The sequence below is a fragment of the Tamandua tetradactyla genome, chromosome 9, assembly GCF_023851605.1.
Source record: "Tamandua tetradactyla isolate mTamTet1 chromosome 9, mTamTet1.pri, whole genome shotgun sequence".
Taxonomy (NCBI): domain Eukaryota; kingdom Metazoa; phylum Chordata; class Mammalia; order Pilosa; family Myrmecophagidae; genus Tamandua; species Tamandua tetradactyla.
In genome coordinates, this window is record NC_135335.1 from 64,125,881 (window position 1) to 64,148,039 (window position 22,159).

At 37.7% G+C, this 22,159-nt stretch overlaps 1 long non-coding RNA gene across 7 annotated transcripts in view; it reads left to right on the forward strand.

Moving 5' to 3' along the window:
- The first annotated feature begins 1,550 nt into the window (after positions 1–1,550).
- The window catches only part of LOC143646136 (uncharacterized), a 76,990-nt gene continuing 56,381 nt past the window's right edge, over positions 1,551–22,159 (forward strand). For all 7 annotated transcript variants that reach the window (XR_013157326.1, XR_013157324.1, XR_013157327.1 and 4 more), the window contains exon 1: positions 1,551–1,679. This is a non-coding gene — a long non-coding RNA (uncharacterized LOC143646136). The remainder of the gene's footprint in view (positions 1,680–22,159) is intronic.

Consider the following 22,159-nt stretch of genomic DNA (forward strand, 5'->3'; position numbering starts at 1 on the left):
TTTTTTTTGGGGGTACATCACACCAAATCACCACACCAGCCCTTGATAGCCTGTAAACTCGTATTTGTCTCTGTGAGATTTGCTTCTTCTAGGTATTTCTTATGTGAGCTCATACAATAATTGTCTGTGTCTCTGTCTATTTCATTCAAGATGATGCATTCAGGGTCCATCCATGTTAGAGTATGTTTTAGAACTCCATTCCTTTTTATGGCTGAATAATATTCTATGTGTGTTGTGCCAGTTTGAAAGGATTATATACCATAGAAAAGTGGTGTTTTAATACTGATCCATCTTGTGGAGGCAGCCATTTCTTTTAATCCCTATTCAGCACTGTAGGTTGGAAACTTGATTAAATTATCCCCATGGAATGTGACATGCCCAATTGTGGGTATTAATATTTGATTAGAGGGAGATGTGACTCCACCCATTCCCAGTAGGTCTTGATTATATTGGAATTCTTTAAAAGAGGAAACATTTTGGAGAGAGGCAGGAGATCCATTAGAACCACAAGAACCATGAAAGCCCACACAGCCAGAGACCTTTGGAGATGAAGAAGGAAAGTGCCCCTGGGGTAGCTTCATGAAACAAGCAGCCTGGAGAGAAAGCCAGCAGACATCACCATGTTTGCCACATGCCTTTCCAGTTGAGAAAGAAATCCTGAACTTCATTTCACAGCCTTAGAACTGCAAACTTACACCTTAATAAATTCCCCCTTTTGAGAGTTGTTCTGTTTCTGGTATATTGCATTCTGGCAGCTAGCATAGAACATATGTATAGACCACATTTTGTTTATCCACACATCTGCTGAGGGATTCTTGGGTTGACTCCACCTTTTGGATATTCTGAACAATGTTGCTATAAACATTAGTGTACAAATATCTATTTGAGTCCCTGCTTTCAATTCTTTTGAGTATATACCTAGAAGAGAGATTTCTAGGTTTTATGGTAATCTCTATATTCCACTCCCTGAGGAATGGCCAAACTAATTTTCACAGTGGCTGAACCATTTTATGTTCCTATGTATAAGTTTTCTAATTTCTCTGCACCTTGTCAACACTTATTATTTTCTTTGTTAAAAAATAATAATAGCCATGCTTATAGGTGTGATGTAATTAGTTGTTTTTTTTTTTTCTTTCACATGGGCAGGTACCGGGAATCAAACCTGGGTCTCTGGTATGGTAGGTGAGAACTTTGCCTGCTGAGCCACCATGGCCACCTGATATGATTAGGTTTTTAACATTAATATTATCTTGCAAATTATAATAGAACATGCACATAAATGGCTTATTAAAGAAAAAAATTCATGATTAGTCCAAGAATTTGACTTGTTTTATAATTGAAGTTCCACTATTAACACTAAATAAGAAATATAGTATAATTAGTATAATCTAGATAAATATAACTTTCTAAGAGATGCATTAGAGAATTTGAGTCAGTTATAGGTTATGTTAGAACACACCACATTTGCTCCATCTCTGGACTGTGTCATAATGCACAATGAAAATAGCTAACATCATAGAGCAATGTTGTGTGCCAGGCACTACCCTAAGTACTGGACCAGTATTACTCCTGTTAAAGCCCACAGCAGCCCTGTGGTCAGCACTGTGAGCACCACCATTTTGTAGATGGGAGACCTGAGCCACAGAGAGGTTGATGATTTGAAAGAGGTCATGTAGCTGGTAAGTGTAAGCCAGGATTTGAACCCAGACATCAGAATCTAAGTTCCTAATTGCTGTCCACCCATAATGCATAAGAAAGGATAGAAACAGCCATGTGGATTGGTTTATTTATGCTGGTCAAAAGCTCATCAGCCAGAGAAAGGACGGCAAGCACACACTCAGGAGATCTGTAAATGGCAGCCTCAACAGAGTCTTCTAAATCCACTACTCAAGTCCTTGCCCATGTGATCTCGAGCTCTGTCTTCTGCACAGGCTCTTCCCAAATTTCACACTGTTCTTCCACTCTCTTGCAGTACCATAAGTGTCAAATTGTCAAGTCTTCCTCTTCATCACTCTGCCCCATTCCCGTGGATCCAAGTATCTTGCTGACCTTGATGATCAAACCATGTTTAGCTAATTCTTCTATTTTCCTTAGCAAACATAGCATACACTGTATTCCTATACATGTCTTACCATGTAGAGAACCTTTTACGAGGTATACTCTCCATTTCCATTCCATTATTTAGACTAATAACTGATGCTTAGATATCCCAAATTCTCTTCTTGAGCAGTACTAGTCATTAAAATTCTGACGAATATGATTTGGAAAAAATATTTTCTTTGGCTTTATTGAAACTTAAAAGCAAAAATTTTGCTCCACTTAGGAAAGACAAAGAACCATTTTATATGAAATTAATATCATTGGAAGTATTTTGTGTCTGGAATTTCTATCTCTTAAGCCAAAAACCCTTAGCATGTTTTCAAGTTAAATGATTAGTTGTAGAGCGTAAATACATTTCTAGTTCATATTTTAAAAGCATATTATTTTCTTACAAGGTGGCTATTTTTTTCAAACATAGATAGATAGATAGATGGATAGATAAATAGATAGATAGATAGATAGATAGATAGATAGATAGATAGATAGATAGTCAGAGATGCTCAGAGCAATATCTTCAAAGAAAATCTCACAAAGTAAGTGACCGGGCCAGAACTCCAATCTAGGTGGGTCCTAACCCATAATATTTACACTTCAGCAATAATCTTCAGTTCAGTACATATCTGTCCAGGATGTTGAAGTTACAAACAGATTAAAGATACATATAAACTTTCCCCCTAAGATCAGGAAACTTTCCCCCTAAGATCAGGAACAAGACAAGGATGTCCATTATCACCACTATTATTCAACATCGTGTTGGAGGTTCTAGCCAGAGACAATTAGACAAGAAAAAGAAATACAAGGCATCAAAATTGTAAAGGAAGAAGTAAAACTATCACTGTTTGCAGACGATATGATACCATACATCAAAAACCTGGAAAAATCCACAACAAAACTACTAGAGCTAATAAACGAGTACAGCAAAGTAGCAGGTTACAAGATCAACATTCAAAAATCTGTAGTGTTTCTATACACTAGCAAAGAACAAGCTGAGGGGGAAATCAAGAAACGAATTCCATTTACAATTACAACTAAAAGAATAAAATACTTAAGAATAAATTTAACAAAAGAGACAAAAGACCTATACAAAGAAAACTACAAAAAACTATTAAAAGAAATCACAGAAGACCTAAATAGATGGAAGGGCATACCGTGTTCATGGATTGGAAGACTAAATATAGTTAAGATGTCAATTCTACCGAAATTGATTTACAGATTCAATGCAATACCAATCAAAACCCCAACAACTTATTTTTCAGAAATCGAAAAACCAATAAGCAAATTTATCTGGAAGGGCAGGGTGCCCCGAATTGCTAAAAGTATCTTGAGGGAAAAAAACGAAGCTGGAGGTCTCACGCTGCCGGACTTTAAGGCATATTATGAAGCCATAGTGGTCAAAACAGCATGGTATTGGCATAAAGATAGATATATTGACCAATGGAATAGAATAGAGTGCTCAGATATAGACCCTCTCATCTATGGACATTTGATCTTTGATAAGGCCGTCAAGTCAACTCACCTGGGACAGAACAGTCTCTTCAATAAATGGTGCCTAGAGAACTGGATATCCATATGGAAAAGAATGAAAGAGGACCCGTATCTCACACCCTATACAAAAGTTAACTCAAAATGGATCAAAGATCTAAACATTAGGTCTAAGACCATAAAACAGAGGAAAATGTAGGGAGATATCTTATGAAACTTACAATTGGAGGCGGTTTTATGGACCTTAAACCTAAAGCAAGAGCACTGAAGAAAGAAAGAAATAAATGGGAGCTCCTCAATTAAACACTTTTGTGCATCAAAGAACTTCATCAAGAAAGTAGAAAGACAGCCTACACAATGGGAGACAATATTTGGAAACGACATATCAGATAAAGGTCTAGTATCCAGAATTTATAAAGAGATTGTTCAACTCAACAACAAAAAGACAGCCGATCCAATTACAAAATAGGAAAAAGACTTGAACAGACACCTCTCAGAAGAGGAAATACAAATGGCCAAAAGGCACATGAAGAGATGCTCAATATTCCTGGCCATTAGAGAAATGCAAATCAAAACCACAATGAGATATCATCTCACACCCACCAGAATGGCCATTATCAACAAAACAAAAAATGACAAGTGCTGGAGAGGATGCAGAGAAAGAGGCACACTTATCCACTGTTGGTGGGAATGTCAAATGGTGCAACCACTGTGGAAGGCAGTTTGGCGGTTCCTCAAAAAGCTGAATATAGAATTGCCATACGACCCAGCAATACCATTGTTAGGTATCTACTCAGAGGACTTAAGGGCAAAGACACAAATGGACATTTGCACACCAATGTTTATAGCAGCATTATTTACAATTGCAAAGAGATGGAAACAGCCAAAATGTCCATCAACAGACGAGTGGCTAAACAAACTGTGGTATATACATACTGTATGGTCCCACTGATGTGAACCGACATTAGAGAATAAACTTGGAATATGTCATTGGTAACAGAGACCATCAGGAGTTAGAAATAGGGTAAGATAATGGGTAATTGGAGCTGAAGGGATACAGACTGTGCATCTGGACTGGATACAAAAACTCAAAAATGGACAGCACAATACTACCTAATTGTAATGTAATTATGTTAAAACACTGAATGAAGCTGCATCTGAGCTATAGTTTTTATTTATTTATTTATTTATTTATTTTTTATTTTTGTTTTTTTCTCTATATTATCATTTTATTTCTTTTTCTGTTGTCTTGCTATTTCTTTTTCTAAATTGATGCAAATGTACTAAGAAATGATGATCGTACATCTATGTGATGATATTAAGAATTACCAATTGCATATGTAGAATGGAATGATTTCTAAATGTTGTGTTAGTTAATTTTTTTTAATTAATAAAAATAAATAAATAAAGTTCCTTGAATATTTAAAAAGAATCCTAATCCTAGGTTTGAAAATTTTCAATAAAAAACCAACATGAAAAAAAAAGATGCATATATTTTTAATGCGAAATATAAATGCAACAATGTATAACAGTGTACAACACATAATAAATGACAAATAGTGGGAAAGGAGTTCAGAGGAAGTTAGGGATATTGTGACTCAGACCGTCTTAATGACCATATTTAAAGTGTGGAAACCTGGGGCCAGAAAGGGAGGGTTTGTATAACTGATGCTTACAGTATTTGCCATTGCTAGGTTAGGAATTCCACAAGTGGAGAAGATGAAACCAGTAAAGAGCTCTGCAGGTGGACAGTGAGACAAAATCATGTGGCTGAGGCACTGAGAAGGTGATGAGGGAAAAGAGAGAGGAGGGAAGGTGAGGTGTTTCCTTGTGGACATTGGCTTGGATAACAGTGAAGAAAGCAGGAGATTGAAAATCAGGATGAAGAATATGAAATGGTGAATTAGACCAAAGGAATAGGAAGACGTTGGAAAACTGATCACAACCCAATTCCTGTTGGATATTGATGTATGCCTTGAGTTTTGTCAAATGACATTCCCTCTGATAAATTCATGGTGAAAGATGGTTAAATCAAAGAAGATGCACACATACAAAGGTATTTCTTTTAACTTCGTAAGGACAGGAGATTTCTTTATACTGACTTGTGGAAGAAACTGTATCTGACTATTATGTACTTATTTTATTACTCAATACAAAAAGTATTATGTATGAAACATGTCACTATTGCTTTCATGAAAAACTCAGCATTGATTTTCCATTAGTAATTGATCTCAGGGTGAAAAAAATCTTAAAACCCACAGACAGCAAACGGCAAAGGAAAAAGTTTGGATTTTAACAGGTATTCAACATTATACAGCTTGAAAAGGAGAATTTTGGAGAATCTACCCTTTTTATTTGACAACATAGCACTTGGCATTGAACTCATTAGAAAGAGACCTTTAAAAAAAGAACCCTGCTGTAAATGAATGCTTGGCTTTCAGTGACAGTTCATAGTCACCTCTATTTGTCAAAGCTATACCTGCTGAAATTTATAGATGGAGATTTACTAAAAGAAAAAATAACATCTACTGATCTAATAAATTCTTTCATTGGATGCCTGGAGAAAGTTCAGCATTCTAGAAAAATTATAGTAATAAATTATTGTTCATATTTTGTATTGTAGTTACTATTTTTTAATGTGGACATGTACTAAAGAGAATTTGGTTGCCTGTACAGAAAGCATAAATATAATATAATAATTTTTATTTAATAATTATTTTTATATTATTTTATATTATAAAGGTAAGGAGCATGCTATTGTCTGTAGTATAGGGAAATTTCATAATCATTTTGGGAGGATATACTTTTTACTTCCTAAAATCCATGTGAACTTCATCCTGAGATTTTGGGGGAGAAGATATCTGAACTGATTATATTCACTCAGTCAGTATAAATAACTTGATAAGCATCTATTGAATGTCAGGCACTATTCTAGGTTTGGGGACAAAGAGATGAATGAGACAGAGAAGCTCTCTGTTCCCGTTGACCTTATGCCTAGTGGTGTACACATTCAATAAGCAAAAAAGAAAATAAGTTAATTTCAGATAGTGATAAATACTTTGATGAAAATATAATTTAATTGGATAATGCTGGGTAGAAAGGAACTTCTTTACAGTGTTCACGGAAGAATTTTTTGATGTTTGAGCTGATACCTGAATGATGAGAAAGAGGCAGGCATGCAGGGATCTCGGGGGAAAGCACCAACAAACAGAAAGACCTTAGGGCAGGGATGTGCTTGGCCTGTTGAAGGAATAACAAGAAACCCAGCATGGCTAGAATAGGGAGAATGAAAGGAGCAGTTGTAGGGGATTAGATTAGAGAGGTAAGCAGAGCCTAATTTATGAATAGTCTTGAGTACATGGCAAAGATGTTGGAGTTCTTTCTGGGCGAGATAGAAACATTGAAAGGGTTTGAGCAGAGAATCCTACACATTCTAAAACAACACTGTCCAATAGAACTTTCTGCACTGATAGAAACATTCTACCCATGCTATCCAGTATGGTAGCCCTACTTAGATGTGGCTAGCCCTAGGTAAATAGGGCTAGTGTGACTGAGGAACTACTTTTAAATTTTTTTAAAATTTTATTTAACTTAGATTTAAATGAGAACTGCCATATGTGGTTAGTGGCACCTGTATTGGACAGCACAGTTCTAAAAGTTCAACCTGACTGCAATGGGGAGGTTAGATGGTGTCAGGGAGAGTAGGAAGATTCTTTGCAGGAATTTGCACAAGAGATGGCCTGACTTGGACAAGAGCATCTGCAGTAGAGGGGCTGAGAAATGGTTGGAAGCACGAAATATCTTGGAGGTGGAGTTAACATCTTAATGATTAATTCAAGGAGGTTGAGGAGAAGAGGAGTGAAGAGTTGCCGGGTGAAGGAAACATGGATGGGTAGGCATTTCTGGCAAAGGGGTCAGCATAATAAGCATTGACACATGGGTAGATCAGATATCATTTCAGGGAACCCCTCCAGTTTCTCACTGCTCATCTGTAAAATGTCAGGTAGGGAATTTCAGGAAAGGAGGCAGAAAAACTAGATTGGGTTTAGGATTTGAGGCCATGGTAGGTACTATGCTGAAAAATTTGAGATTTTGTTCTTGTTGAAACACATAGGGAGATCCATAAGGGATTTAATAAGAAAATAATGGGTTATGCTTGTGTTTTAAATCAATGCCCATGGCTCCAATGTGCAGAAGGAAGAAAAGAGGGAAGTGAGTTGGAGAGCTACTGCTACTGCTTCTGCTATCACCAGCCCTGTGCTGAACATCCTTCGTGTTAATGGCTCCTTGTGGATTTCGGTGGGATCTATATTAAGGAAGGGTCATAGGCTGATATTTACTTCTTTTGGCTTAGAATTGCCATACTGCTTTCCAGGATGGTTATGCCATTCCATGTTTCATCAGCAATCCTAGAGTCCTGACATCTCTACATCCTCATCCACACTGGACATTGTTCAGCTTTCCAATCATTAACAGACTAATAGGTATTAGGAATAGCACATTCTTGATGGAATTTTCACTTTGATAACTAATATGATTAAAAACCTCTTCTTATATTTGGTAGTCTTTTGCATTTCCTCTCATATAAATGATCTGTTTCAAAGCTTTTGCCCATTTGTTCTCCCATTAGAGCTCCTGCAATTTGATGTTGGAAAAAGCTCCTTTTTCGTTCATCCTTTGTTGGTGTTGTAGTTTGCTAGCTGCCAGAATGCAATATACCAGAAAATGAATGGTTTTTTAAAAAGGGGGAATTTAATAAGTTACAAGTTTATAGTTCTAAGGCCATGAAAATGTCCTAGTTAAAGCAAGTTTATAGAAATGTCCAATCCAAGACATCCGGGGAAAGATACCTCGAATCAAGAAGGCCAATGAAGTTCAGAGTTTCTCTCTCAAATGGAAAGGCACGTGGCGAACACAGCGTCATCTGCTAGCTTCCTCTCCAGGCCTCTTGTTTCACAAAGATCCTCCAGGGGCATTCTCCTTCCTCTCCAAAGGTTGCTGGCTGGTGGAATCTGCTTCATGACTCTTGTCATTCTGTCATCCTTCTCTGCTCTCTCTGAATTTCCAGCTTTCTCCAAAATGTTTCCTCTTTTGTAGGATTCCGGTAAACTAATCAAAACTCAAGTGGAATGGGTAGAGACATATCACCATCTAATTAAGTTTAATACCCACAACTGATTGAGTCATATCTCCTTGGAGATAATCTAATGGAGTTTCCAACCTATAGTACTGAATAGGGATTAGAAGAAATTGTTGCTCTCACAAGATTGGTTAGGATTAAAACATGGCTTTTCTAGGGCACATAAATCCTTTCAAATTGGCACAGATGGTTTTAGGTATTGTTTAAGCATATTCTTCCAAGCTGTCCTTTCTCCTGCTCTCTTTGTCTAGAGTAATCTTCACTGAATAGCATTTTTTAATGTTGGTGTAATAAATGAATGGAATTTTTGGCCAACGAGTTGTGATTTTGTGCACAGGTCACAAAATAAAAAATTTACTTTAACTTTTAGGTGTATAATTAATCTGGAGACCATATTTGGATGTTTTAGGTAGGGATTCAAGTTTTGCTCTTTTCCAAATGGTGAACCATTTTCTCCTACAATATCGACTATCAATCAATTTTCCCCCCATTGATTGATGGCATCATCTTCATCTCAATTATATCTTTGAGCATTCTACTCTATTCTGTTGTACATTTTCCTGTTCTTATGTCGATATCCCAGTTTTAAAAATCACTATGGTTAGGTAGTTTCTCTTCATATATTATATTTATATATAAAATATTTTATCAGAGCACTTGTGGGTTTACAGAAAAATTATGCAAAAAGTGTAAAATTACCTTTTACCATCCCCTCACAGTTTTCCTATTGTTAGCATTTTTCAATTAGTGTGGTATCTTTATTATAACTGATGGAGCTGTATAATTATAATTATATTATTAACCATAGTCCAGTTTATACTAAGGTTCACTCTTTGTATTGTACAGTTCTTTTTTTTCTAAATTTTTATTGCAACAGCATATATAAAATATAAAAATTCCCATTTTAGCCACTTTAAAGTTGTGGTGGTTTGGAGCTATGTCCAGAAAAACATGTTCTTAAACTTAATCCATTCCAGTGCATATGAACCCATTATGAGTAGGCCCTTAACTCAGTTAAAATGTGGCTCAACTCAGTCAGGGTGCATCTAATCCTATTACTGGAGTTCTTTATAAGCTGAATGAAATTCATACAGAGAGAGCGAAAGCTGAAGGAAGTGAGAAGTTGAGGGTCACTGGAACCCAGAAGAGAAGGGAGAGGCCGGATGGGACTGACACATTCATTGCTGTGACAGAGGAGTCAAGGACCAAGGACCAAGGATCACTGGCAGCCAGCCCCAGAATGCCAGTCTTCAGGAAGAAAGTTCACCTTGATGATGACTTGATTTGGTCTTCTCCTAGACTCAAAACCATGAGATAATGCATTCCCAATATTTAAACCAAGCTATTGTGTGGTATTTTCTTGAGCAGCCAAGAAAACTTAAAGAAAGTATACAATTTAGTGGTTTTAATTATGTTCACAGTGTTGTGCTACCATCAATGCCATACAGTGCCAACAATTTTTTATCAACTCAAACAGAAAACTCTTTACCAATTAGGCACCTACTCCTCATTTCCCACCCCTAGTGCTGCCCTTGATCACTTGTCTTTTAATTTCTGACTTTATGAATTTGTTTGTTCTAAGTATTTCATATAAGTGAGATTGTATGATAATTGTCCTTTTGTGCCTGGCTTATTTCACTCGACATGATGTCTTCAAGGTCCATTCATATTGTTGCATATATAAGAACTTCATTCCTTCTTAGGGCTGAATTATATTCCCTCTGCCTGTATATAAACATTTTGCTTATCCATTCATCTGTTGATGGACACTGGACCATATAGACTGAAGACTGGGGATCTTTCCTATCTCTCCTGCACACTGTTAGATTCTCATACAACTGCAAAATATGAATGAGATTGAATTTCTAGTTACTCTAGTAAATCTTAGGAAAGTGATGTGATATGTCTTGCACTTGAATGAGATGAGGTAGAATGCATTCCTGCTAACTTGTTTAGAATGGGCATCTCTAACTTTTCCTTCAACTTGTCATGTTTTGGGTGTGATGGGGTAGATGGTACAAATGGAACACACTTAATTAACATCTTCAGTTTTAAATGAGGCATCCATACGTGGGGTTTTTTGCAACTAGATGGTATTTCTTTTGCTTTCCCCATAACCTTATTCATTATACTCTCCAAATCAATGTTTGCTTTTTGTGAACTTCCTTTCATCTCCTCCTTGATGAACCTACCTAGTGCATACTTCCTATTTATCACTAAGTGACATTTTAAAATAGGTTCTGATCAATTTAAAAAGCTGCAGGGCAGAGACAGCCTAGTATTTGCATAACTCCCATTGGACAATGTTTTTGTGGAAATGCAATATTCTTTAATTATAAGAATTATCTCCAAAGTATATAAATGAGTCTCTGCTCTAGAAAGTTTAAGTCACACAAATATATGAAAAATTATACTTGATGTTGATGTTGTGACTAACAGAGAAAAGCAAATCAACTAACTTGAAATATTTGGGCAACATTTTCTGGAGAGAAACTTAATAAGCTGATGTAAAACAAGAAAATTGCCTTTATTTGTAAGAGAAGCCCCTCCCCCTTTTTATGATGGTGTGCGAAATGCAGAGAAGCATGTACAGATGTGAAAGCTGATTTTCCCTGAAGCGCGCATTACAAATTCAAAGCCAAAATTCTTTCAGCAAGATTAATAAGTGCTGTTCATGCATCTCCTGGGCAGATCAACAGTGAGAAGAGCGCAGAAAAAGTCCACAAAATCCCCTGTTTTCTTCAAATGTGTTTGAGTTGCAGCCAAACAAAGGAGAAACTGACCATCTTTTGATGGGTAAGAAACAAATTGAGGAGGGCCAAGTAATAAAACACAGATCACTTTGGGCAAACCTGATGGTTAATTAAATAGTTGACTTGCAAGCTAAAGACCTTTTCTAACTTTTAACTTGCAACCTCTAAGAAGATAAAAAGTGAAGAATCCTTCCTAAGGAAGAAAACCTCAGTTTAAAGAAAAACTCAAGATGAACATAGGTCAAATGGAGATGCCAAATGTTAGAAACACAAAGACAGAACATTGCTTCTTTTATGTTCTGATTAATGATTAATAATTAAAATTTAATTAATAGTTAAATTTATTTAAAATAAGAATTTGAAGTAATTTTCAGTTCCAGCAATGATGCAGTTGAAAAATAAGGGCCCTGGGTTTCAGACCTAACTGTTTTCAACTCCTGTGACTGAAGACAATTCCTTTCCCCTTTCCTGTATTCAGTTTCCTTACCCACCTAAGGACAGGGCTTAAAGATCCTCAAATCCCTTCAACTTCATGATTCTATGATTTATGTGTCTTGTGTTTCAGAGCTGGCTGACTCGCTGATGATTTATCTGAGAAAAATAATATTATTGACTCTCAAATGAGAGACTAATATTTCCTGTGGGGAAAAATTAATTTTTGGCTATCACTAATGTCAAACCAAAGAAAATATCTTGACTCCAATAAAAAATTTAAAGAGTCTGGCTAAAGACAAATGACTAGGAGTTAGCAGTGTGTGAGTTCCCATAATTAACTAAAACTCCACATAGGAATCCTTCTTAATTTATTAAAAAATTCTGTGGTTCCTTTTCTTTTCCAAACTAAATATCCTTAAAGGAATGAAAATATGTTTAAGGAGCATACTCAGCTAGGAGCTACTATATTGCATTTTCTGACTGATATTGTCTAACTCTTCAATGATGAAACTAATTTTGTACAGTGAAAACAGTATACTGCCACATGATAATACTTATTTACACTTATATCGATTCTCCAAGAAGACAATGAACCATCAGGGCCTTGGAATATATACTTTATTTTTTTCTTTTCTTTTTTTTCTTTTTTTTTTATTAATTAAAAAAAGAATTAACAAAACAATTAGAAATCATTCCAATCTACATGTACAATCAGTAATTCTTAATAACATCACATAGTTGCATATTCATCATTTCTTAGTACATTTGCATCGATTTAGAAAAAGAAATAAAAAGACAACAGAATAAGAATTAAAACAATAATAGAAAGAAAAAAAACAAAACAAAAACAAAAAACCTATACCTCACATGCAGCTTCATTCAGTGTTTTAACATAATTGCATTACAATTGGGTAGTATTGTGCTGTCCATTTCTGAGTTTTTATATCCAGTCCCGTTGTACACTCTGTATCCCTTCAGCTCCAATTATCCCTTCTCTCTCTTTTTTTTTTTTAATTAACGGAAAAAAAGAAATTAACCCAACATTTAGAGATCATACCATTCTACATATGCAATCATTAATTCTTAACATCATCACATAGATGCATGATCATCATTTCTTAGTACATATGCATTGGTTTAGAAGAACTAGCAACATAACCGAAAAAGATATAGAATGTTAATACAGAGAAAAAAATAAAAGTAATAATAGTAAAATCAAAACAAAACAAAACAAAACAAAACAAAAACCTATAGCTCAGATGCAGCTTCATTCAGTGTTTTAACATGATTACTTTACAATTAGGTATTATTGTGCTGTCCATTTTTGAGTTTTTGTATCTAGTCCTGTTACACCGTCTGTATCCCTTCAACTCCAATTGGCCATTATCTTACCCTGTTTCTACCTCCTGCTGGACTCTGTTATCAAGGACATATCCAAATTTATTCTCGAATGTCTGTTCACATCAGTGGGACCATACAGTATTTGTCCTTTAGTTTTTGACTAGACTCACTCAGCATAATGTTCTCTAGGTCCATCCATGTTATTACATGCTTCATAAGTTTATCATGTCTTAAAGCTGCATAGTATTCCATCGTATGTATATACCACAGTTTGTTTAGCCACTCTTCTGTTGATGGAGATTTCGGCTGTTTCCATCTCTTTGCAATTGTAAATAACGCTGCTATAAACATTGGTGTGCAAATGTCCGTTTGTGTCTTTGCCCTTAAGTCCTTTGAGTAGATTCCCAGCAATGGTATTGCTGGGTCGTATGGCAATTCTATATTCAGCTTTTTGAGGAACCGCCAAACTGCCTTCCACAGTGGTTGCACTATTTGACATTCCCACCAACAGTGGATAAGTGTGCCTCTTTCTCCGCATCCTCTCCAGCACTTGTCATTTTCTGTTTTGTTGATAATGGCCATTCTGGTGGGTGTGAGATGATATCTCATTGTGGTTTTGATTTGCATTTCTTTAATGGCCAGGGACATTGAGCATCTCTTCATGTGCCTTTTGGCCATTTGTATTTCCTCTTCTGAAAGGTGTCTGTTCAAGTCTTTTTCCCATTTTGTAATTGGGTTGGCTGTCTTTTTGTTGTTGAGATGAACAATCTCTTTATAGATTCTGGATACTAGACCTTTATCTGATATATCATTTCCAAATATTGTCTCCCATTGTGAAGGCTGTCTTTCTACTTTCTTGATGAAGTTCTTTGATGCACAAAAGTGTTTAATTTTGAGGAGTTCCCATTTATTTATTTCCTTCTTCAGTGCTCTTGCTTTAGGTTTAAGGTCCATAAAACCGCCTCCAGTTGTAAGATCCATAAGATATCTCCCAACATTTTCCTCTAACTGTTTTATGGTCTTAGACCTAATGTTTAGATCTTTGATCCATTTTGAGTTAACTTTTGTATAGGGTGTGAGAGATGGGTCTTCTTTCATTCTTTTGCATATGGATATCCAGTTCTCTAGGCACCATTTATTGAAGAGACTGCTCTGTCCCAGGTGAGTTGGCTTGACTGCCTTATCAAAGATCAAATGTCCATAGATGAGAGGGTCTATATCTGAGCACTCTATTCAATTCCATTGGTCGATATATCTATCTTTATGCCAATACCATGCTGTTTTGACCACTGTGGCTTCATAATATGCCTTAAAGTCCGGCAGCGCGAGACCTCCAGCTTCGTTTTTTTCCCTCAAGATGCTTTTAGCAATTCGGGGCACCCTGCCCTTCCAGATAAATTTGCTTATTGGTTTTTCTATTTCTAAAAAATAAGTTGTTGGGATTTTGATTGGTATTGCATTGAATCTGTAAATCAATTTAGGTAGGATTGACATCTTAACTATATTTAGTCTTCCAATCCATGAACACGGTATGCCCTTCCATCTATTTAGGTCTTCTGTGATTTCTTTTAGCAGTTTTTTTGTAGTTTTCTTTATATAGGCTTTTTGTCTCTTTAGTTAAATTTATTCCTAAGTATTTTATTCTTTTAGTTGCAATTGTAAATGGGATTCGTTTCTTGATTTCCCCCTCAGCTTGTTCATTACTAGTGTATAGAAATGCTACAGATTTTTGAATGTTGATCTTGTAACCTGCTACTTTGCTGTACTCATTTATTAGCTCTAGTAGTTTTGTTGTGGATTTTTCCGGGTTTTCGACGTATAGTATCATATCGTCTGCAAACAGTGATAGTTTTACTTCTTCCTTTCCAATTTTGATGCCTTGTATTTCTTTTTCTTGTCTAATTGCTCTGGCTAGAACCTCCAACACAATGTTGAATAATAGTGGTGATAGTGGACATCCTTGTCTTGTTCCTGATCTTAGGGGGAAAGTTTTCAATTTTTCCCCATTGAGGATGATATTAGCTGTGGGTTTTTCATATATTCCCTCTATCATTTTAAGGAAGTTCCCTTGTATTCCTATCTTTTGAAGTGTTTTCAACAGGAAAGGATGTTGAATCTTGTCGAATGCCTTCTCTGCATCAATTGAGATGATCATGTGATTTTTCTGCTTTGATTTGTTAATATGGTGTATTACATTAATTGATTTTCTTATGTTGAACCATCCTTGCATACCTGGGATGAATCCTACTTGGTCATGATCTATAATTCTTTTAATGTGTTGTTGGATACGATTTGCTAGAATTTTATTGAGGATTTTTGCATCTGTATTCATTAGAGAGATTGGTCTGTAGTTTTCTTTTTTTGTAATATCTTTGCCTGGTTTTGGTATGAGGGTGATGTTGGCTTCATAGAATGAATTAGGCAGTTTTCCCTCCACTTTGATTTTTTGAAGAGTTTGAGGAGAATTGGTACTAATTCTTTCTGGAACGTTTGGTAGAATTCACATGTGAAGCCATCTGGTCCTGGACTTTTCTTTTTAGGAAGCTTTTGAATGACTAATTCAATTTCTTTACTTGTGATTGGTTTGTTGAGGTCATCTATGTCTTCTTGAGTCAAAGTTGGTTGTTCATGTCTTTCCAGGAACCCGTCCATTTCCCTAAATTGTTGTATTTATTAGTGTAAAGTTGTTCATAGTATCCTGTTATTACCTCCTTTATTTCTGTGAGGTCAGTAGTTATGTCTCCTCTTCCATTTCTGATCTTATTTATTTGCATCCTCTCTCTTCTTCTTTTTGTCAATCTTGATAGGGGCCCATCAATCTTATTGATTTTCTCATAGAACCAACTTCTGGTCTTATTGATTTTCTCTACTGTTTTCATATTTTCAATTTCATTTATTTCTGCTCTGATCTTTGTTATTTCTTTCCTTTTGCTTGCTTTGGGATTAGTTTGCTGTTCTTTCTCCAGTTCTTCCAATTGAACAGTTAATTCCTGCATTTTTGCCTTTTCTTCTTTTTTGATATAGGCATTTAGGGCAATAAATTTCCCTCTTAGCACTGCCTTTGCTGCATCCCATAAGTTTTGATATGTTGTATTTTCATTTTCATTTGCCTCGAGGTATTTACTAATTTCTCTTGCAATTTCTTCTTTGACCCACTCGTTGTTTAAGAGTGTGTTGTTGAGCCTCCACGTATTTGTGAATTTTCTGGCATTCCGCCTATTATTGATTTCCAACTTCATTCCTTTATGATCTGAGAAAGTGTTGTGTATGATTTCAATCTTTTTAAATTTGTTAAGACTTGCTTTGTGACCCAGCATATGGTCTATCTTTGAGAATGATCCATGAGCACTTGAGAAAAAGGTGTATCCTGCTGTTGTGGGATGTAATGTCTTATAAATGTCTGTTAAGTCTAGCTCCTTTATAGTAATATTCAGATTCTCTATTTCTTTATTGATCCTCTGTCTAGATGTTCTGTCCATTGATGAGAGTGGGGAATTGAAGTCTCCAACTATTATGGTATTTGTGTCTATTTCCCTTTTCAGTGTTTGCAGTGTATTCCTCACGTATTTTGGGGCATTCTGGTTCGGTGCATAAATATTTATGATTGTTATGTCTTCTTGTTTAATTGTTCCTTTTATTAGTATATAGTGTCCTTCTTTGTCTCTTTTAACTGTTTTACATTTGAAGTCTAACTTGTTGGATATTAGTGTAGCCACTCCTGCTATTTTCTGGTTGTTATTTGCATGAAATATCTTTTCCCAACCTTTCACTTTCAACCTATGTTTATCTTTGGGTCTAAGATGTGTTTCCTGTAGACAGCATATAGAAGGATCCTGTTTTTTAATCCATTCTGCCAATCTATGTCTTTTGATTGGGGAATTCAGTCCATTAACATTTAGTGTTTTTACTGTTTGGATAATATTTTCCTCTGCCATTTTGCCTTTTGTATTATATATAGCATATCTGACTTTCCTTCTTTCTACACTCTTCTCCATACCTCTCTCTTCTGTCTTTTCGGTTCTGACTCTAGTGCTCCCTTTAGTATTTCTTGCAGAGCTGGTCTCTTGGTCACAAATTCTCTCAGTGACTTTTTGTCTGAGAATGTTTTAATTTCTCCCTCATTTTTGAAGGACAATTTTGCTGGATATAGGAGTCTTGGTTGGCAGTTTTTCTCTTTTAGTAATTTAAATATATCATCCCACTGTCTTCTAGCCTCCATGGTTTCTGCTGAGAAATCTACACATAGTCTTATTGGGTTTCCCTTGTATGTGATGGATTGTTTTTCTCTTGCTGCTTTCAAGATCCTCTCTTTCTGTTTGACCTCTGACATTCTAACTAGTAAGTGTCTTGGAGAACGCCTATTTGGGTCTAATCTCTTTGGGGTGCACTGCACTTCTTGGATCTGTAATTTTAGGTCTTTCATAAGAGCTGGGAAATTTTCAGTGAAAATTTCTTCCATTAGTTTTTCTCCTCCTTTTCCCTTCTCTTCTCCTTCTGGGACACCCACAACACGTATATTTGTGCGGTTCATATTGTCCTTGAGTTCCCTGATACCCTGTTCAAATTTTTCCATTCTTTTCCCGATAGTTTCTGTTTGTTTTTGGAATTCAGATGTTCCATCCTCCAAATCACTAATTCTATCTTCTGTCTCTTTGAATCTATCATTGTAGGTATCCATTGTTTTTTCTATCTTTTCTACTTTGTCCTTCACTTCCATAAGTTCTGTGATTTGTTTTTTCAGTTTTTCTATTTCTTCTTTATGTTCAGCCCATGTCTTCTTCATGTCCTGCCTCAATTTATCGATTTCGTTTTTGAAGAGGTTTTCCATTTCTGTTCGTATATTTAGCATTAGTTGTCTCAGCTCCTGTATCTCATTTGAACTATTGGTTTGTTCCTTTGACTGGGCCATATTTTTGATTATTTGAGCGTGATCCGTTATCTTCTGTTGGCGTCTGCGCATTTAGACAGATTTCCCTGGGTATTGGATCCAAAAGTTTGGAAGATTTTCCTGTGAAATCTCTGGGTTCTGTTTTTCTTATCCTGCCCAGTAGGTGGCGCTCGTGGCACACGTTTGTCTGTGGGTCCCACCAGTAAAAGGTGCTGTGGGACCTTAAACTTTGGAAAACTCTCGCCGTCCGGGGGTTTCGCTAGCCGAAGCGGCTTGAGCCGGCCCGGGGTCCGAACGCAGGGAGGGTTGCTGGTCGCCGCAGCCCGGGAAAGAGCCCGTCCGAATTTCCTAGTCTGCCCTGGGCGACAAGCGTGGCGGGAGGGCGCCAGCGGCAGCAGCCCGCCCGAGAGAGTGCACGTTCCCCGGGAGTCACGGGTTTGGAAGGGGCCTCCCCCACCCGTCACCGTTCTCCGCGGCCTGGGGATTTCCGATCCAATTCTCTCAGTTGGTCCGGGGGGCTGCGCGTGGTGTGGGCGCCAGCTGCCTTGGTTTCAGGGGACCGCCTCTCCAATTCTCCCAGCTGGCCCGGGAAGGGGGAAGGGAGTAACTCCGGCCGCTTGCCACCCTGCCCAGCCTCGGCGATCTCACCCGAGCTGCTTCTCTCAGCCAGCCAGCCGTTCCAGGATGGGGTACGCTGTCTTTTTTATCTCTGTTGTGGCTTTGGGCGCTTTCTGTATCGTTTCTACTCCCCTAGTAGCTGTCCTGGAGAAGAAACTAAGATCTGCGCGTCTTACTAAGCTGCCATCTTTCAGGAAGTCCTCTGGAATATATACTTTAAATGCCAGTATCGTGAAGTGTGATAATTGAATAAATTTTATGGAGACCTTCACTTAACCAAAGATGATCACCAGTCATGGTTATTTAGATCACTGCTTAAACAAACAAACGTAAAATATGACCATGACCATGAATGCTTAAGGATTTATCAGTGAGCATACTTACCTTTGGATGCAAACAATGGCAGCAGCAAACTCAAGCTGTCTTAAACAATGAGGCAAGGCCAGAAGGATGGTAGGATTCAGTTAATTAAACCAGACCTTTCTCTGGTTTTGCTGCCATTCTTTCTTCTCATCCATGTCACTCTCTCTACATTCTGGTGGACAGATAGTGGCAGGGGCCCTGGGACCCCCTTTTCTGCCTGACAAAGCCAGAAAAAGAGATGAGGTCCCTTTCATGGTTCTCTCTGAAGAACAGGGGAAATTTTTATCAGACCCCCAGCAAACTCTACCTCTTGACTGAGTGGCCGGAATTGAGTGATATGTCCAGTTCTCGGCTAGTTACTGCCCAGGGAAGTGAGATTACCATGACTGGTTTAGACCAATCAGGGACCATCCCTGGGGCTGTGGCCACACCCCAATAATGTGGCTGTTGCACAGGGGAAGGGGTAAAATTGATGATGAGCAGACAATCATAGTGATACCTTATAGTATATAATGTCAGGTTCTTGCTATATTTGACAACTTGATATAATTGGGGACTCTTCACTAATTACTATGCCTAAAGCACTCATTGGTCAGGTGGTAATTTGTGGGTAGAAGTGGAGGAGAAGAGAAGTTCAGGGTGCTGGCTCCAGAGTCAGAATGCTATACTGTTACCAGATCTCTGCTGACACTGGAGCTTGCTCCAGGCTCGATTTTCTCATTGCAAGAAGGAATTCAGGGAATGTGTAATAGCAAGCAATGAAATTTATTGAAGGGAAAGTACATGCGAGAGGAAAATAGCAAAGGTTTTCAAGGAGTACACACTTAAGGAGATAGCACGGGCATGTCCAAGAGAGTGTATGCTTTTGGCAAACTACACTTAGGTTTTATGTACTGGCTCATCTTCATGCTCTAGGCTCAGTCCAGAGGTGGAAATTTTCACTTTCCCCTCCTGCCTTCCCCTCCTTTCTCTCTATACCAGGCTATCAAACTGTTTCTGAGAAGTAGGGTTTCGTTCCCAGTCTTGTTCAGCCCTTCCTTTCTCACTCTCCATTTGGTTATCTCGACTGTAGCTTGATGCTGACCCATCCCTTCATTTGGACTGACCGATGCCCCTGGCCAGGTCAGAGTGTCCTACTCCAGCCTGCCTCAATACATTCATTCTGGCTCTGCTCTCCCCAACTGATCCCAGTGTCTGGCACATGGTAAACACACAAGAAATAAGAGAAATAGAAATAGGTGCTAGTATTTATCAAGCTCTCATTACATGTTTGGTTTTGTTCTAAGTGTTTTATATGTATTGATTCATTTACCCTTGAACATAATCCTGTTAGACAGTGTGGTGCTTTTAAAAATACATCCAAAAATTGTTTGAGATACTTCCCTTCAAGAGGTGGAGTCTAATTCCCCTCCCCCCTTTTTTTGTATGCTCTAAGCTGGGTCACATTTCATTATTTTTTCATGTGAGTATCCCGTTATAGCAGCATCATTTGTGTGTTTGTTTTGCTTGTTTGTTTGCTTTTGGGAAGTGCATGGACCAGGAATTGAACCTGGGTCTCCCACATGGCAGTTGAGAATTCTACCACTGAACTACCCTTGCACTCCCGTAATTCCTCTTCTCTTGATGTGTCTTGGACTTAGTGCCTTGTTTCTAATGAATAGGATAAAATAACAGTGACAGTTGCAACTTTGGAGACCAGGTCATAAAAAATCCACTGTGGCTTCCATCTTGTTTTCCCTCTCACCTTCCCTCCCTACCCCTTTCTAGGAGAAGCCAGCTGCCATATCTTGAGTGTACTCAGACAGTCCTGTGGAGAGGCTCACATGGTGAGGGCCTGAAGTTTCTGGCTTACAGTCATGAACCTGCCGATAACTACACGAGTGACCTTGGAAGCAGATTCCCCAGCACCCATCAAGCCTCAAGATGATGGCAGCCTTGGCAGCTTGATGGCAATATTATGAGAAATGCTGAGCCAGAAACATCCAGCTAAGCCACTCCTAGAATCCTGATTCTTAGAAAGTGTGTGAAGTAATACATATTTGTTGTTTTAAGCTGCCAAGTTTTTGGTTATTTTTATACAGTAGCTGATAGCTAATTCTGGCAGGTGCTATTACCCCACTTTATAGATGAGTAAATTAAAGGAGGGGACAGTAAAGTAAGTTGTCCCAGCTCATGTAACAGGGAATTTGTGGAACCAGGAATAAGCCCCATGCAACCTGACATCAGAGCTCACATGCTCACTCCCTTGAACATGGTAGCAAGGCCATGGGTATCTGGGTGCTGCCCAGTTTATTAGAAATCCTTGGTCTTTCTTTTTCAGTTGCCCCAAATTTTAGGATTGATGAATTCTGTCAGAGAGATTAAGATGAGCCATCAGCAGAGAATTTTAAAGGCTCTTTAACAGTTATTTTATTTGTATTTAAACGTAAAAAAGCCATCTAACATTTTTGTGTCTTAGCAGCTTGAATCATAGACTATAGGTGTGGGAGGCAACTCATAGCCTTAGGAAATGGATAAGAAACTCCTCGACCTTGAATTCATAGTCTGTGTAGGCACAATTTCTCCTCATTGAAGGCAAGGGAGAATTACCCAAAGTAAGAGGTAGAGTAACACGTCAGAAGCATACAGGCAGATACATTATGGTAAGCATAGTTCTAGCTAGGTAGGGTGCTGGGTGATTTATTTGGAAGTCAAGATATGACTCAGATTACTTTTGCCCTGAATTCATGTGACTGTAGATCTGAAAGCCAAGAAAGTCTAAGTTTTCATTCTTGCATTGGTGCTGAGGACCCTGAAGTCACTGCATTATAGTTTTTCTTTCTCATTTGCAAGCCTCTCAATTTCCTACAGCTCAGTTGGATATGAAGAGTCCTGAAACCTGGATCCTCCTGAGTTTCTCAGTTCTTCTCTCTTGCTTCTGACCCTTCAGTGGACAGGCTGTGAGGTGTCTTGGAGCAAGATATAACTACTCTTGCTTTACCTAGAGAGTTCTTGTTTTCTAAAGAATGAGAGCCCTATGAGGGAAAGTAACCTGTCTGG